A 19226-nucleotide genomic window follows, 5' to 3' on the forward strand; every position below is an offset into this window, starting at 1 on the left:
TGTACTCTAAATCAGGCAGTGTGAATAGATGTGCTATAGACTGTAAAGATGACTTTGTACAATTATACATATAAACAGAGGAGGCTGAAGGGGATAACATATTTTTGAATACATGATAATACCTTTGAAGCATCACTACTGCCTATTTTTTTACTTTGTGTAGTAGCATTGGTAGAAAAGGGAGCTGTGTTAAAGACAGGATTGGTGCAGGGTCAGAAGGAGTGGCCATTTGGGGGAATGAGGTGATGCCAAAAAAATAAATAAACAGCAACGTCTAGATAAGAAGGCAATTCCTGTCTCATGCCTGGAAGTGTCTAAACACTGGATTAACAAGTTTCTGAAATAACATTTACTTTTCATTTGAATTTGTTCCATTAGGTACCAATTTTAGGCATAACCTGGAGTCATGAGTACCATGAAAAAAGACGTGCAGTAGAATACACAATTCATAGTAGAAAAACAGTTTAGACAAGATGGAACTGTAATGCTTTTAAGATAAGCTATATATATTTGCAATGATATGGACAATGCAAACTAAATAATGCAAAACATTGCATTGTATTGGATGATACTATGCAAGTTAAATACAAATTATTTTATGTGTTTAATTATTATATCTCTATCAGAGTAAAGTACTGAACATGATTTGGCCTTGAAGTATACGGTTAAAAAGTGTCATACATTCTTGTACCAAATGGGATTTACATTGCAAAAAGACTGATCATGTCCGGCGCCACCATTAAGGCAAATTAGGCATTCGTCTAGGCTGCAGATCATGAGGGGGTGCAGCCGGGCTGCTCATAGTGAGTATTTGCGGAACTCATAGCAGCGAGCATGCATGCTCAAGTTCCGCTTTAACAAAAAAAAAATAAAATACACCATTGCCGGACTGCTTTAAAAACAGTCCAGATTAACTAGAGACTGCAGGGATCTGAGTCTGATTGGACTTAGTCAGCAGCCAAGCAACTGCTACCCCAAAACAAAACACGTGCAACACATATCTCACAAAGCCAGTGTGCCAAACAGTCACAACCCTTAAGACTAAACAACACACCTGATACACTTGTAATAGGTGACTCTATCGTCAGGCACACTGACGTCCCGCTCACCAGGCTGAACAAGGAGAGGGTCACGGTGAGCAGCCTGTCGGGCGCTAGGATCTGCCACATAACACAGGCACTCAGGTCACTCCAAGGCAAGTACAAATATGTCTCAGTCATTGTCCATGCTGGTGTGAATGACCTGAGACGTACCTCCCTGGACTACATGAAAAGAGACATAAATGAGCTCTCTGAGCATGTAGCCCAGGCCGGTATGACCCTGACCTTGAGTAGCATCGTACCCTCACCAAGAATGATGCCACAATATGAAGACAAGATGATCAATTTCAACAATTGGCTTAAGTACTGGTGTCATTCAAAGGGGATCCAGTGCCTGTCAGCTTGGGATGATATGCTCGACAAGCCACGATGCTTCGCTAGGGACAGCTTGCACCTGTCACCCCTGGGCTTTCGGATATTGGCAAAGGCTCTTGCTACCCCCATAGTGCCTTTTTTAGGCAAGGCTCAAAAGACAAACCCAACTCCATAGATATCACAAGGGATAAGAAACTAAGAGTAATGCTACTCAACGCCAGAAGTCTAAACCTCAAGATGCATGCACTCGAAACTCTCCTTAGCATGGAGAACATCGATATCTGTGCAGTAACAGAAACCTGGTTCAGGGCTCCCGAGAGCACCCCAGCACTTCCAGGTTATACCTCATACCATGCTTTTTGGCCCCAAAACTTGGACCAAACCACAAAAGGAGGGGGAGTATCGATATTCATCAAAGATACCCACACCTCCAGGTTGGTGGCAAAGCACGAAGCATCAGAGACTATCCATGTGCAACTAACAGTGGGTAAAACTGCCTTCCAGTTTATAGCCTGCTACAGACTACCCTCCCAAACCCAGGAACCCCACTCGGCCTTCCTGAGAACACTGGAAAATATGAAGGTCTCTCCAAACACCATTATATTGGGTGACTTCAACTACCCAAACATAGACTGGGAGCATTACTCTAGCTCCAACACCCTAGCTCAAAGGTTCCTAAAATTTATAAACTCAAATGCTATGGAACAACTTGTTACCACTCCCACAAGAGGGGAAAACATACTGGACCTGATCATCACCAACATGGGGACTCTATGCTCCAGACCAGAAGTGTATCCCTCACTGGTAAGATCAGACCATAAACTAATCTCACTGGATATTCACATCCCAACCCCACCCCCCCTGCCCAGAAAACCACAGTGAAAAATTTCTCTAAAGCAAATTTCACACTCCTCAAAACCAAGGTGGAATCCTTCAAAGCCCCCGGGCCTGTGGAAAATACGGCCTAGACCGCAGAATCCTTTATAAACGCATTCTATGAACATTTTAACATTCATAATATTTACTTCCTGGAAAAATATCTCTTCAATTTTCCTGAGCTTGCAGATAGGTTAAATATTAGCAGGAATGCATGGATCATTCGATCCCAAATAAAACCAAGACCCAATCCTCCAAAGGCAGACGTCCTGTCTGGTGGACCCCAGCCATAAACAAACTATACAATAGAAGGAGGAAGCTACTACATGATAGAGCAAAATCCCAAAAAGGGAAGGCATCACTGATCAGTATTAGCAAAAAACTACGGGCACACATAAAATTGTCTAAGGCCAGCTTCGAGAGAAAAATTGCACAGGACACTAAGGATAATCACAAGGCTTTCTTTAGTTATGTTAGGAACCTGGGTGGTAATTCCCAGATATGCTTAGAATTAGTCCAAAATGACAAAAAATACACTGAACCCACAGACATTGCCAACATCCTAGCTGACAGGTTCAGCGCAAACTTCTCCCCCCCCACCAAAAGGGCAAATATCTATCCCAGCAGAGTGCTGCCCCCCTGACATCTCAGATGCTCAGGTAAGAGCCATCCTCTCCAAAACAAAAAACACAGCATCAATGGGACCAGACGGTGTCCCGGGCTGCGTCCTACATGAACTCCAAGAAGAGCTAAACCCAAACATAAAACTACTGTTCAATCTCAGCCTTACTACAGGATATGTGCCCAAAGAGTGGCGTACAGCAACAGTGGTCCCTCTCCATAAAGGTGGTGCCTCAACGGATCATGGAAACTATCGCCCCATAAGCCTGACTAGCTTGGTCTGCAAAGCTATGGAAAGGATCATTATGGACCTCATAAATAAAGATATTGGGGACCTACAGACACTGGATCCTACCCAGTTTGGCTTTGTTAAGGGCAGATCCTGCCTCTTAAACCTGGTTGATTTCTTTGAAACAGTCACCAAGGTGATTGACGAGGGGAAGGTGGTCCACACAGCCTACCTGGACCTCGCAAAATCCTTCAATACAATACCCAACTCGGGCATTATAGATAAGCTCACCAGCTTAAATATAAACCCCTATGTTACTAGATGGATTGCAAACTGGCTCAAGGGCAGAACCCACATGGTTAGAATTGCTGGAGCCATGTCAGACTCCAAACCAGTTACAAGTGGTGTCCCACAAGGCTCAGTCCTGGGACCTCTCTTGTTCGGTATATATTTCTCGGAGGTACAGGCCAACACGGAAGGACTGTGGCTGACCAAGTTCGCAGATGACTGAAAACTGGGCACCATAATCGACTCTCCAGCTAACACAAGCATCCTCCAAAAGGGCCTCATAGAAACAGACAACTGGTGCCAGAGCCATGGCCTCAAGCTAAATGCCAAAAAGTGTATAGTCATCCCCTTTGGCAAAAACAAAGTGCCCACAAATTACCACATAGGTGGTAATCCATTAAGTACAGAAGAAGTAATGAGGGACCTGGGGACCCAAGTTGATAGCAATCTCTCATTTGACAACCACGTGGCCAAAGTGGTTAGAAAAATATTTTATACAGCCCACCTAATCATGAAGGGATTCACATCTAGATCAGGGGAGGTCATCGTGCCTCTTTACTCATCCCTTATCAGGCCCATAATTGAGTGCAATGCCCCTTTTGGGATTGACCTTACCAGACACCTGCAGCAACTGGAAAGACCCCAAAAGTACCTCACCAAGAGGATCAAAGGGCACAAACAGATGCCATATGCTGCCCGGTTAAAGAAACTCCAGCTCTACTCAGTGACATACCGCCTGTTCAGAGGCGATCTGTGCCTGACGTATAAAGCCATGTACAACCCGGAATTAATGGACATGCTGCACCTCAGAAAATCCAAATCCCATCGAGCTACGCGCTCGAGAGACTTGAACCTCAGCACTGAAATAAATAGGACATGCTGGAGGGACAGATTCATAACCCAGAGGCTCCCTTCACTCTGGAATAAAATCCCAGTCCAGGTTAGGCCGAGTCCCTCATTGACTCTCTTCAAGAGGAATCTTGATGAGTGGATGGGAGATCGTAGGTTTACCCGGGTATCACTTCTGTGTCACTGTTAGACAGAGGCACAGTATACTAACCTCGAAAAAGGGCATAGCAAAATAAATTTAAAATGGGTGGCGAAAGCCAAACACATTCTGGCTAGGCTTATAAATGCCCTAGGGCAGATAGCCTAGTATGAACCTATGAACCTATGAACCTATGAACAACTATCTATGTACTAACCTTAACCCAAACCCTAACCCTAAGGTCCGTCACTATTGCACACTCACCTAACCCGTGGCCTAACCCTAACTCACTTAACCTGCCCCTAACCCTAAAGTCTGCCACTATCGCACACTCACCTGACCCGTGCCCCAACCCTAACTCACTTAATCTGCCCCTAACCCTACAGTCCGTCACTATTGCAAAATTACCTTAACATGTCGGTGTTCTCAGTGTTGGGATTTTCAACTGTCGACCATCTCCGTTGTCGATCTTCCAGTGCCGGTGTTCTTGTCGTCGGTGTTTAGGACTTTCGGCGTTTTCAGGTAGATCTATATATATATATATATATATATATATATATATATATATATATATATATATATATTTTTAAATTTAATATCCTGGCAGGAGTCAAAGAGATACTAGGTCTGAAGTGTGTTCTAGGGAGCTGTTTAAGGATAACAATTTTTTCTAACCTAATATCATTATGTAGGGGTAGCGAAGATAAATAGGGCTGTTTGTCAATGTTTTGTTGTTGAAACAAACTGTACTCTTGCATGAATACAGTGTGCATTGGTGAACTGAAGTAAGATCACGTGCAAGGTCTTGGCAATGTGATGTGAAAGAAATACAATAATATAACCGTGGCCTTTTATTTTCATTATTTTAAACATTGTAGGTTCAAAGCATATTCTCTGGGTAGGCAGGTGGAATGGGGGCAATGCCTATGTGCAAAAAGAATGACTGCAGTTCTGTCTTACTTTGCAAGAGTAATGTGCATTTTAATGAAGTAAGATCAACCACAAGCTCTGAACTGTTAAGTATTGTTTGTGTGAAAAAAAAGTATACTTAATTAATGACAGTGTCGTCTCTTTTGTTGCTGTTTTTGTTTTTGTTTTTAGCCTAGCAAGATCAAGTCATATACTGTGGTTGGGGTTGTGAGTGGAGATTGGGGCTGTGTGAATGGAACAATGGCTGCTTACTGTTACAGTTCTGCAAAGCTAGAATTACAATACTTTTTTTGTCTGTACCTTACGATAAGTGTAAAATAATTAGCAACTTTATGAGTAATTCTTTATGTGTTATTTCATACCTGTTCATGTATATACTGAATGTTTGTTTAAAAATGTTTCTATTATGTTGGAACCTTTCTTTCCGCACATGTGCTAAATTTTTGAATTTATTTGTAAAACAAGGGGTGCACTAATAAGTTTTGCTAGGGCGCAAAATAACCTAGCACTGGCACTGATCATGTTAAACACTCTACCACAAGACTACAGACTGATAATAACAAAGCCATCATTTTCAGGACTGTCACACTGCAGCAACTGAGAAAACAAAGTAATGTGTTTTGTTATATTAGAATCGAGCTAAAATGACTCAGAAGTAAGTAAACTGGTCTAGCTAAAATATGGGACACTCCAATGATATTTTACACTATGGTGTGCAACTCAGGCTGTCCACAAATTTGATTTATGTCTTATCAATAACTAAATGCCACTGAAATAGCATGAAATAATTCAAGGAGTGAAAAAGGTGGAAGCAAAAAACAGAAGGTGGAGAAATTAAGTCTATATGTTAGAGCATAGACTGAAACCCAACTAAATGAGATATTCCAGAGCTAATAATCATCAGCTACAGGTATAAGCAAATAATGAAAAGTGAATATGTATGGTTCGGCACACTTTGGAACTGATGCTGCTTTACTAGATTTTAAGTGCTGACTTGTGAGTGAGGAGGTTGTGTCATGCATCCAGCATTGTGCTGCATAGGAGAGGCTGCAGAGCACTGTTTGACATCTTCAGGTTCAAGAGCTGCTGGTAATGTTTATTGTTCATTGTAAATCAATTGATGTGTGTGACGATGACTAACTAGTAGTTAGTGCCATTCTCTGAAAAATATAGTCAGGACAAAGAGCAAACTAATCTTGTCCCTGATAATGAGCTTTTATCTTTATCTTGATATTATTGCTGTCATGAGCCTGTATCTTCAGTTTAACACCTTGCAATAACAATTAGTAAAAACTACAAGAAAAACCTAGCCAAGCTAAAGTTTTCGCTGGGTGATACCTTAACCCTCCTGTAATAGAGGCCTATGGGATATATACAAATGACCCCTTAAGAACATCAATTGTTTCAGCTACATGGCTACTGAATGTCCATGATGTTTTACTTTTTTCTTTTTAAGTGTTTATGGATACATTCAGGCCAGTGAAGCCAAACCATATTAGTTGTGGACATGCATATTTCAGCCTTCTTATGACCTCATCAATCAATCAATTAAATTAATTAGTCAATCAAATCATCAAGTTTGTAGATGATCTCCAGTTGTGGGTCTCATCAGGAATGAGGAGGAAACAGCCTGTAGAGAGGAGGTGAGACAGCTGATAACTTGGTGTGGTAACAACAATCTGGCACTCAATGTGAAAAAGACCAGGGAAGTAATCGTGGATTTCAGAAGAAACCATAAGAAACAATCCCCACTCACAAACAATATGGAAACAGTGGAGAGGGTAAAAAGCACCAAGTTTTTTGGGATGCACATCGCGGAAGACTTGTTTTGGTCTGTGAACACAAATGTCATTATCAAGAAAACACAGCAATGTCTACACTTTCTGAGAAGGTTGAGAACAGCAAATCTACCAGCCCCTACTCTCACAACCTTCTACAGTGGCACAATTGAGAGCATCCTGACAAACAGTTTTGCAGCTTAGTATGACAACTGCTCCACCACAGACTGCAACTCCCTCCAAAGAGTGGTGAAAGCAGCAGAAAAGATTACCAGAACCACTTTACCATCTATTCAAGACTTGCACCAGTCTTGTTGTCTCAACAGAGCCAGGAAAATAGTCATGGACTGCACTTACCCTACATATGGACTGTTCCTGTACCTAACATCTGGGAGGTGTTATCAAAGAATACGTTGAAAATGGCCATATTTAGCAGAAGTTTCTATCCCCTGGCCACCAGGCTACTGAACTCCAATAGCAACTTACATCTTGCTTGACATCAGAGACAGCAGGTAATATGATGAGTGAGAGGCATATTTGTGTGCAATAACCTTAAAACACAACATACTAGCCAAATGCCAACATGGCTTTAGGCCATATCATAGTACCACTACTGCCCTCTTATCCTTTACTGACACCATTAATAGATACTGCAATAACAATGAACTCTCTTCAGCTCTATTCATTGACTTTCAAAGGCTTTTGATATGGTAAACCACTCATTGCTCATTTATCTTCTCAAATCACTTTCCCTAGATTCTCTGTCTATAAAATGGTTCACTTCCTGCTTGAGCAATAGGCAACAGGTAGTGCTCTGGGAGAATAAACTATCATCTCACCTGCCAGTCACACTGTGTGTACCACAGGGCTCCATTCTAGGTCCTCTCTTATTTTCAATTTTCATTAATGATCTCTACTTAGCTATTCCCAATGCAACTTGTATACAATATGCAGATGATTCGACATTAATCTGTACAGCCAAATCTGCATCTGAACTGCAATCCAAAACCCAGAAGGTATTTAACATAGTTGAGACATGGTTCTCAAAGCGGTGCCTCCTTTTGAATCCCCAAAAAAACCCCAAAGTTCCCGCTCTTTACTCCTACTAGCAGGTCAATACCAATAGACTTCTCAGACATCTCTAATAATGGCACCCTCATATCACCAGACTCTACTACCAAACTCCTAGGGATCACAATAAACAACAACCTTAACTTTGATACCCATATTAACAACATTATAAAATCAGTTAACAGAAAAATGGGCTCCATGTATAAAATTAAACCCTTCTTAACACAAACAGCAAGAACTACTATTGCCCACTCCCATCTAATCTTTACTCTTCTCTATGCCTCACCAATATATACCAACCTTTCCAAAAATAATCTTCTCAAACTAGCTGCCTCCTATAACAGCATTGCCAGATTTGCCACTGGTAAACCTTTCAGAACCCATCACTGTCATAATCTCAAACAGCTCGGGTGGCTTGAACTACAAAATCAGCTTCAATTCAACCAACTTACTACTGCCCATAAGATCCTTAACCAACCTAACAATACTCCATTACTCTTAGACCTCATAACCCCTTATAGAAATCTTAACGCCTTGCGTTCATCAAATAAACTCCTAATTAACATCAATCAGGCTAACAACATGGCAGGAGACTCTATGTTCTCAAATACAATTGGGAAAAGTGGAACCTTCTACCCAGTGAACTTACTTCCCTTCCTTCCTTATCACTCTTTAACAACAACTTAAAATCTTCCTGACAACACACTGGCTTTGCCCTTGTAGTAACCCCGACTAAACAATCATTACTGCTACTAGTATCTTTACTAACTCTACTCGCTCTTCTAATTACTGTCCTTTAGTGCAACATGAAAGCACGTATGCAGAAATATGAAGCTGTATTAGCTACTAGTGTATGTAAATAATTAGCTCTAAATACTGTAAATAGTTTTATGAAATTTGTAGAAATATTTCATCTATGTCTAATTTTTGTAGCATTAACGATCTTGTCTGTCCGTGTCTGTCTTGGAGCTTTTCTCCCTGGGCCTGTACTGAAAATGGACATATATCCCATTAGACTAGCCCGGTCAACAAATGTAAAATAAATAAAATAAAAAATAAATAAAAGGTCCTAAATACAGTGTGCAATTAATCTAACAGAGTATAATCTTATTTCTGTGCAGTACCCACTGATACTAAAACAACATCCTATGCAATAAATAACAGTTGTGAAATTTTTGTGCAATAAATATCGTGTTTCCTTAGGCTAGTGCCAACAGAATCCTGTGCAATAAGTAGAAGCTATGGAATTCTGTGCAATAAATACCATGTCTAATTAGCTTCATAAATGTCTGCTGATATGTAAAACAGTAAATATTATGTAGTAGGAATGTTTAAATGTAGTAATGTGAATTGTTGTATATGTTAGATGTTTGCACATAGAGCCTGTAGTAACAAAATTTTGTTCAGTTGCACTTGTTGTGGAGTCTGAATGACAATAAAGTTTACTTTGATTTTGACTTTGATCAGCACAGCATAAGTGGACTGCCTGGCTATACTTTAGAAACACAGGGTCTTTAAACCCAGCTGATGCCCATAACATATTTTACAGACAACTTAGAGTCAGTTTTATGCATGTTTTGTGTTGTCTCTATTCTGTGTCCTTTTGTACTGTGTAGTGGTACTGTTAGGGAAAGGGTTTTCTGTAATGTAATATAATGTGTAGGGTTAGGGTTGGAGCAGTGGTAGGTTTGGGGATGGGCATACCTCTCAACCTCTTAGTACAAGAAATCTGGACAAAGCCTGACAAAATGAGAGGACAAAGGCCTAGAAATAGAGACACATTTTAAATACTGCTCTTATGTGTCTTTCGGCTTTTCCTGGTTAGAGGTCACCACAGTTGAACTCTGGTCCGCTAATGATTGGCAGTAGATTTTTACGTGCCGAGTTGCCAGCCCTGACGCACAACTTTCAACGAAGGTACGCCCATTCACGCATAAACTTCGAAAGTTGCTAGAATGACAGGGTTTGTGTTAACATACATTTTCTGAAGGATCTGAAGTCTGAAACACAAATCTATGTCATTATTTAGTGACTTCAATCCTCAGATCATCCCAGTGATTTACCAGAAAACCACAAATTTTATGAGGCAAAAATCTGGACATTCTGCGAAAATCTGGACAGTTGAAAGGTGTGGTTATGGTTAGGGTTAGCACACGAGTAAGATGGCCCAGGGGCTAAAGCTTCCCTGTCCAGCTTCATCATGTGCTAACCCTAACTGTAACCCTAATTTCCAAATTAAGGGGAAGCCAGTGGAATGGGAAGCATTCGTCAGATGCCATATGAAGATATTTTGGAGCTTTCCACTGGAAACCAGTATACATGTTTACGTGAAGCTGGACAACAAGGGAAGGAACAGGAAACTGTGGAAACTGTGATACAGTCAATATTGAGGAGTGATAGGCCAGTAAGTTTCCATATGACAGAGCAACAGATGACACAGGATGAAACTGAACAAAATGTGCCACAGGAAGATGTGATACAACTTTCTATAGAAAGAACACAGGAAATGGAAAATAAAAAATGTGCCCTCAGTTTGGAGGAAAACGAGCTAAGAGAATAGTTGCTTGATTTAATAGACATAGATAGACATATTAAGATCAATGAAAGAAATAGACTGCAGAAGGTCAATAAAACCCCAAAAGTCAGAAGTTTGATAAAACAAATTAATACATTAATTAGGACTGCCCATAGACATCCATGTGGTATAAAAGAAGTAAACAGGATATATTACTGTACAGCTAAATTAATAACTGATAAAGTCCTACTGCAAGAACACTGGGTAGTGAGAGAAAGGAAGGAGAAAAATCTAATACCATCATGGAAGTATCGAATAGAGACAACTATAACGCAATTAAGACAAGAAGTGTCAATATTAGAAGAATACAGACGAGGGAACAGATCAACAAAAATGCTAAGAAAGATAGATGTAATAAAAGCAATGCGCAGTATTGGAACAGTCCAGGATCTGTCATGCACTGTCACAAATAACAAGCTAAAATTTTCAGCACAAGTGGAAAAACTTAAAAGATGCACAGATAAATATAAAGAAAAAGTACAAAATAAGCAATTTATTGACCACCCAAAAAAGTTTTATTGAGAGATGGGAAACAAGGTAAAAGGAATTGAAAGACCACCAAAAAAGAAGAAATAGATACATTTTGGAGAAGTATTTATGAAAATCCTGTGGAACATAACAAAGATGCTAAATAGATAGAAGAAGTAAAAGCAAGAATAAGACGTTTAAAGGTACGGGATATGAAATGGGATGAAGTAACAGCCAGAGAGATTGAAACAAAGTTAAGAAAAGCCTCCAAATGGAAAACCCCAGGCCTAGATGCTATACCTAACTTCTGGTTAAAAGTAACATCTTTGCACGAAAATTTAGCTATGAGTAGGAACTATTTATATGCGCACCCTGAACAGACACCAACCTGGCTAATAACAGGAAAAACAATGCTATTACTTAAGAGTGAACCCACAAGCTACCCTAAAAACTATAGACCAATAACGTGCCTTCCTACAATGTATAAACTACACTGGAATTGATAATGACAGAGTTTATAGTCATTTAGAAGAAAACTCAATTATGGCAGTAGAACAAAAAAACAAGAAAAGAAAGTCATATGGAACAAAGCATCATTTGTTGTTAAATAAAGTCATAGTGGAGAACTGTAAAAAGGGGAAGAATCTAAATATGGCATGGATTGACTATAAAAAAGCATTTGATAGTATCCCACATTCATGGAAAAAAAGAGTGCTTAAAATGTATAAGGTACATCCTACACTGACTGATTATATTACAGTAACCACGAAACAATGGCAGACCACTTTGCAATTAAGCCATGATAAAGGACAGATTATTATCCCAGGGATAAACAATCAGAGGGGGATATTCCACTGCTGTTATTCTGTTTTACCCTTAACCCATTAAGCTGTCTGCTTAGCAGCTCAGGCCATGGCTAAAATTTGGTTCTTAGAAAACAAAGTGTAAAAACTTCTCATCTTCTCTCTATCAATGATTTAAAACTGTATAGCTCATCAGATGAGGAACTGAAAGAACAACTGCAAGTTGTCAAAACTTTTTTCAGATGATATAAGAATGTCATTTTGTCTTGATAAATGCGCAAAAGCAACCCTTAATGCAGGAAAACTGCAGAACCAAGAAAACATCAGTTTGGGACAACAATGCGATATAAAATAACTTGAGTAAGAGGGAGTGTATAAATATTCGGGAAGTGATGAAGGATCAACAATAAAACATGAACAAATGCGAATAAAACTTAATAAATAATACTTTAGAAGACTTTAATCCTGAAAACAGTGTTGACATCTAGGAACAAAATCCAAGCTATAAAACAATTTGCACTTCCTATCCTAACTTATGGTTTTGGAGTGATTGATTAGCCCCAAAACATGTTTGATAGATTAAAGGGAAAACAAGAAGGATGCTTCATGCTCACCGAATGATTTATAAAAATCACTGCATACAATAAACACAATGGAATGTAACCACAATATGATAAAACATAAAGCTGAAAATATGCTAAGGCAAAAATATTCCACAATCAAAAATCCACACTAGAATTCTCACAAAAGTTGGAAAAAGCACCAATAAAATATTTCCAACTGTTGTGGAAATTTCAGTGTGGATTTTTGCTTGTGAAAAATCAGTGCATACCAAGATTATATATTCCCCGTTCTGAAGGAGGGATGAGCTTTCTTGAAATTGATTACATGTATAGATCTGCAAATGTAGGACTCCACACATAACTGCTGACCTCACAAGACCCAGACATAGTGAAAGTTTTGAAACACGAGGAGAATAAATCTAAGATGACTTCTCTGCTTAATGTAGCAGAAGCGTATCAGCATCAAGCAGGAATGAAAATCAAAACAGAAGTAGATAAAAATCAGGCAGCAACTGAATGTGCCAAAAAAACAAAAGAAAGAATATAAGGTGAAGGACCAGATGAGAAGGCAAGAAATGGGGAAAATTCATAAATATAGTTGCAAGTATAGAAAACTTTTGGAAGAACCTCATGTTGATCAGGAACGAATGCAGGAATGGTTAAGAAGAGACAAATTCAAACCAAGAGATGAAAGGTTAATATTGGCGACTCAAGATAGTGGGCTACGTACACATTGGTTTACAAAGTCCATTGAACATGTGGGCGAAACAGACAAATGTAGGTTTTGTAAAACTGAATTGGAAATAGTCGCACACCTCATTGCTGGTTGTGACATACTAATGGCAGAAGGACTGTATGCTGAAAGGCATAATAACATGGCAAGACTGATACACTGGGGATTGTGCAAACATTATGGTACTGAAGTGGCTGAAAAACACAGGAAACATGAGCCACAAAGCATCATAGAAAATGATGACATTTACATCACATGGGATCATGCATTACCAACTGTTCAAAAGATAGATGCTAGAAAACTGGATATAGTGGTCCATGAAAAGAAGACAAAAGTAGCATTCATCATTGAAATCGCCATACCCAGTGACTTGCGTACAGAGAGAGACACAAAGTCATGAAATATCAGGATTTGCAGGCAGAAATTAGAACAATGTGGAAGAAAGATACTCACACAGTTCCAATAGTAGTAGGAGCAACTGGTCTTATAGGAAAGAATCTACAATCGTATTTAGACATGTTAAAAATATGTGTAACCTCATATGAATTGCAGAACGAAACTGGGCACATTGTGTGTGCTGCAAAGAGCACTTCTGGCTGACATCGAAGATAGAAACAATACTAATTTCATGAACTTTAACTGTACTTTGACTTAGGAAGGGGGTCCATTCCCATCATGGTATTAGAAACCCAAAAGACTTGGAAAAACTAAAAAAGGCAATAACCCTAACCCAAACTCTACACATTATGTTACTAAAAACTCTTTCCATAACAGCATCACTACCAAGACCACAATTGACCTCATTTCTTTAGCTTGGTTTACCGATATAGGGCTTTTGTTAGTGGGAGAAAAGTATTCAATGTTTTGTGATTTATTATTTTTTTTAAACAAGAAACATCTTTATTAAATTATCACTTATGACATAGGTAATCACACATTTATATAAATGAAAACAAACTATATTGGCACAATCTTAGTTGCAAGCATTTTACATTACAAACCATACAGACAATTTTAGTTACAAACATTATACATCACTTATACCCAATCATTGTTAGTCAAACATTACATACCTCATTCAACTCCTGACTTCTTTTAAACCTCATTCATCCCCTGTATGTATTGTTCCCATAATTCCCATTTATCCTATGTAATTTGCTCCTACCCTTTTTCAAAGATCCAAGTTCCAGTTGTTTTATGTGTATTACTAATGTTTTGTGATTTAATCTCATGACTCATTCACTGTTTTGTGATTCTCTTTTTTGTTCTACAATTTGTGATTCTCATTTTTGAGTTTTTTACTTTTAATATATATCTACCTTTATCTCTCTCTCTCTCCTTACACCACACACACACACACACACACACACACACACACACACACACACACACACACACACACACACACACACACACACACATGCATAGGTAGTCATGCACTTCAGAATGTAACCCATCAATGTTTTTTTTTTTTTGTAAAAAAAAAAGAAAATACATCACTGGTGCATTCCATCAGTAGACTGCAGTGCATTTGAAGGGGGGGGTGAGTTTTTTTCCCCCTTCACCTATTCAGCTGTCAGTCTTTCCTTCTGTTGATAGTAACACCTCTAATCAGGCATTGATAGTACAATTAATCTCATCTTATAGGTGTCCAGCCCATAATGTTGTGCACCATGTAATTCTTGTGTCTCTCTTTAATCCTGGCAGCACACTTTTCCCTTTAAGCATACACCCTGCAATGATGTGCACCCTCTTTCTGTTGATGTCCCATCTCAGCAATTTATAGTCCTTATCTCATCTGACTTCCAGCATCAGTAACAATAATGGCCAGTGTACCACACTGCCACTCACTTCTTGTTCAGCCACACTGACCACTGCTAATGGAAACACTAGTCTGTTCTGTCAGCTCAACAAATGACTCACCAACTGCACTAAGGCTAATCTACAGTGCATACAGTGACAATCTATTACCCCATAACTGTGCAAGCATGTCACTACTGCAAATGCAAAACACACTCATACTACAGTGGCACAGCACAGATACATGGGCATTGTAATAATGCAATGCAAGTGATACAGATGCAATGCAAGTGATACAGAAACTAACATTTGGAGGGCACAGTGTAACACTACAAACATAAAAATGCAATGACTACACATTACAGCAGAAAACTCCTGTTTACACATAAGAGATAGTGACATCTGGGATGGGGAACAGTATAGCGTTACAGTGTAGGGTCCAAGCTCTACTGTGGCAAAACCCGTGAAACCATCTAACACTACACTGCAATAACAGTTTAGTGCTCTGAAAAAGATAGAAAAACAGTACATTACTGTATAATTGTTTGCTTACTGCTGAATGTCATGAGAATAAAATAAACAAACAAGGATTATTTGTGAATTTGGAATCACTCCAAAACTGTAATACATTCACAATGATGTATTTTCTGGTGACAGTTGTAGATATTCCAAGGACCTTAAATGCAACTCTTAAAACAGTGGAACTGGCAGTGTGAATGAGAGAGAATATATATTACAACTAGAAATGGGGTATGTTGAATGTTCATCCTACTCTGAGGTACAGTAGTTATTGTTTGACGTTTCAGAACATAGTGGATCAGGGCTCTCACTTCTCATGAGTCATTACACATTTCCCAACTTGCCAACAAAGTTTTTTTTTTATTTTCACAATTGTCTTCTGCAAGGAAATTATTTCAGTACACCAAAGAGCTGCCATGCCTGTTTGGGATATTCAGCTCATTTTGAGACAACAACAGTCAGGCTTAATCTAGCCAGATCAGAAGGTACACAAAAATAAATAAGCAAATAAAACCATCTGAGGTTATTAAGCTCACTGACTGACAAGGAAATCAACTACAGAAAATTCATAGTTATGTATACTCATAGCCATGGTTTGAGCCTACTCATAGCCATGGTTTGACCCTACTTATAGCCATGGTTTGAGCCTACTCATAGCCATGGTTTGAGCCTACTCATAGCCATGGTTTGAGCCTACTCATAGCCATGGTTTGAGCCTACTTATAGCCATGGTTTGAGCCTACTTATAGCCATGGTTTGAGCCTACTTATAGCCATGGTTTGAGCCTACTCATAGCCATGGTTTGAGCCTACTCATAGCCATGGTTTGAGCCTACTTATAGCCATGGTTTGAGCCTACTTATAGCCATGGTTTGAGCCTACTTATAGCCATGGTTTGAGCCTACTCATAGCCATGGTTTGAGTCAGTCCTATCATTCACAGAACATACAAAGGTAATGTATTCAAGATAATGAACTAAATTACTGCATGCTGCATAATATCTGATCATCTCACATCATATTGCAGAAGAGTGACAGTGACAAATACATTATATAGTTATGGTAAATGTACACAGTAGGGCACCACTGTGTGACTTCCTCAAAAGAACACTCAGTGTTTTGCAGAGATAGCATGACAGCTGTGAGCCCAGTACAGGGACACTGCTCTACAATGTTGTATGCACGGATAGCCATATACAGTAAGTACAGACCACTGTGTGACTTCCTCAAAAGAACACTCAGTGTTTTGCAGAGATAGCATGACAGCTGTGAGCCCAGTACAGGGACACTGCTCTACAATGTTGTATGCACGGATAGCCATATACAGTAAGTACAGACTGTGCAAGGCAACTATCTAAGAATGCAGTTCAAAAACGTTCTGTCAGTGGACGTGAGTTCATTACTCCAACCAGCATACTACTACTAATTTGATTCTTGTTTGGCCATTATATTTTGTGAGTGACACCACAAAAGTATAGAATGTAAAGCTGTATGAAGCTTTTTGATGTGATTGTTTGTTTATTTAATAAAGATGAAGTAATATGTGCAAGATCTACATTTCATGTTCATTGGCATTCTGTAATGACTTCAGCAATCAGTCAATAAAAGCCAAGTGAGCCAGCTGGGGTGCAGTTAGCTACAAGTTTGCAGTTCAGCTCTTTCTTAACCACTGGTGTACTACTTCTTTCATTCTGGAATGTTGGTCTGTCACATCTGAAGACAGAGTATGGATGGGCTCATACGTCCAGGAATGTCAGCGCTCTGTTCTGAAATCCAGGCTTCAAGCTTTTCTACATTATTAACAGAGCTAGTGTTCATGTGAGATAGGATTATTGTATCCTGGAAACTAAATATTTTTAGAAGTGTCAGATGCAAAGTTTTGATCATTGAGTCAGGGTTACATTTGCATTTATTTATTTTATTTTAATTAATTCATTAATTAAATTAATGAATAAATGTTCATTTGTTGGCTGGGAATAGTCTAACTTGCCTAGTAGTCCTTTTTCAACAGAGTTGAAAACAATTCCACAGTAATAAACAAGCATTATGACATATTTATACTTTTGAAAGCCTTTACACTGACTTAAGTAATGAATCTATTTACATAATAGTGACAACAACAATAATCCTCACATTGTGACAAATAGGTTTTGTGCCATAGTCTGTACTCAAAATTTCTCTTTGAGCTACTTCAGCACTATACACCATAATCACCCCCAGCACCTGCCCCCTCCCCTTATCTCTATGGAGCAAACCATCACTGCCCTCTCAAAGGCAAAAAAATACAGCCTGCATTGGACCCGATAACATCCCAGGCTGCATCCTACATGAACTCAGGCAGGAACTTGCAGCACCATTAGGTACCTTATTCAAACAAAGCCTGAGTACCAGCTTCATCTCAGCCAAATGGAGGACAGCCTCTTTCATCCCTCTGCACAAAGGTGGAGTATCCACCGATCCAGGAAATTATAGACCTATCAGCCTAACTAGCCGGATCTGCAAGACCATGGAGCAGATTATCATGGACCTCATTAACAAGGACACTGGCAACCTCCAAACCCCCGATCCTATACAGTTTGGTTTTGTCAAGGGGAGGACATACCTGTTAAATCTGATTGACTTCTTTGAGACAGTCATCAAAGCCATGGATGAGAGGAAGACAGTGCACAATGCCTACCTTGACCTGGCCAAAGTCTTCAATACTGTTCCCCACTCAGGTATAATAGGTAAACTCTCTAAACTAGGCATCAATCTGTATGTTATGAGATGGGTAGCAATCTGGCTCATTGATGGAACCCACCTAGTCAAAATAGGGGAAGCCACCTCAAGCAGTCGACCTGTAATGAGCAGTGTACCCCAGGGATCAGTCTTGGGGCCTTTGTTGTTTGGGATATACTTTTCTGAGGTGCAGGTCAAAACCAGTGGGCTATAGCTGACCAAATTTGCAGATGACTGCAAGCTAGGCACTGTTATCAATTCCCCTAGTGATGTGGAGATCCTCCAAGAGGGTCTCACCCAACAAATGACTGGTGCCAGAAACCTGGCCTCAAACTGAATGCCAAAAAATGCATCATCATCTCCTTTGGGGATAGTGACATCCCCACAAATCATCACATTGATAATAAGGTTCTAAGCACGTAATCAGACGTGAGGGGACTTGGGGACCCAGGTTGATAGCAAACTGACTTTTGACCACCATATTGCCTTCATTGTACGGAAATCTTTTTACATGGTTCACCTCATTAGAAAAGGTATCTCACCCAGGGACAAGGTGATCATAACATCCTTGTAGTCTTCCCTTATAAGACCAATTATTGAGTACAATGTCCCTTTCGGCATGTACCTCGCAAAGCACATGCAGTAGCTGGAGAGACCACAGAGGTTCCTCACTAGGAGAATCCAGGGCCTCAAACATCTACCATACACAGATAGGCTAAAGGTGCTGTCCCTCTATTCAGTCTACTATAGACTCCTCAGAGGTGACCTCTGTCTGGCATTCTAAGTAATCTTAGACCGTGCATTGATGAGACTGCTGCATATCCGCAAGTCAAGCTCCACTCAAATAATCCAC

The 19226-nt window shown here is 39.6% G+C and overlaps 1 protein-coding gene across 3 annotated transcripts in view; it reads right to left on the reverse strand.

Annotated features, from left to right (window-relative positions):
- The window catches only part of LOC122817284 (medium-chain acyl-CoA ligase ACSF2, mitochondrial-like), a 1357975-nt gene that overhangs the window by 942886 nt on the left and 395863 nt on the right, over positions 1–19226 (reverse strand). The window lies entirely within an intron of this gene.

This window comes from Protopterus annectens, chromosome 12.part0 (genome assembly GCF_019279795.1).
Source record: "Protopterus annectens isolate FY-2018-M chromosome 12.part0, PAN1.0, whole genome shotgun sequence".
Classification (NCBI taxonomy): domain Eukaryota; kingdom Metazoa; phylum Chordata; order Ceratodontiformes; family Protopteridae; genus Protopterus; species Protopterus annectens.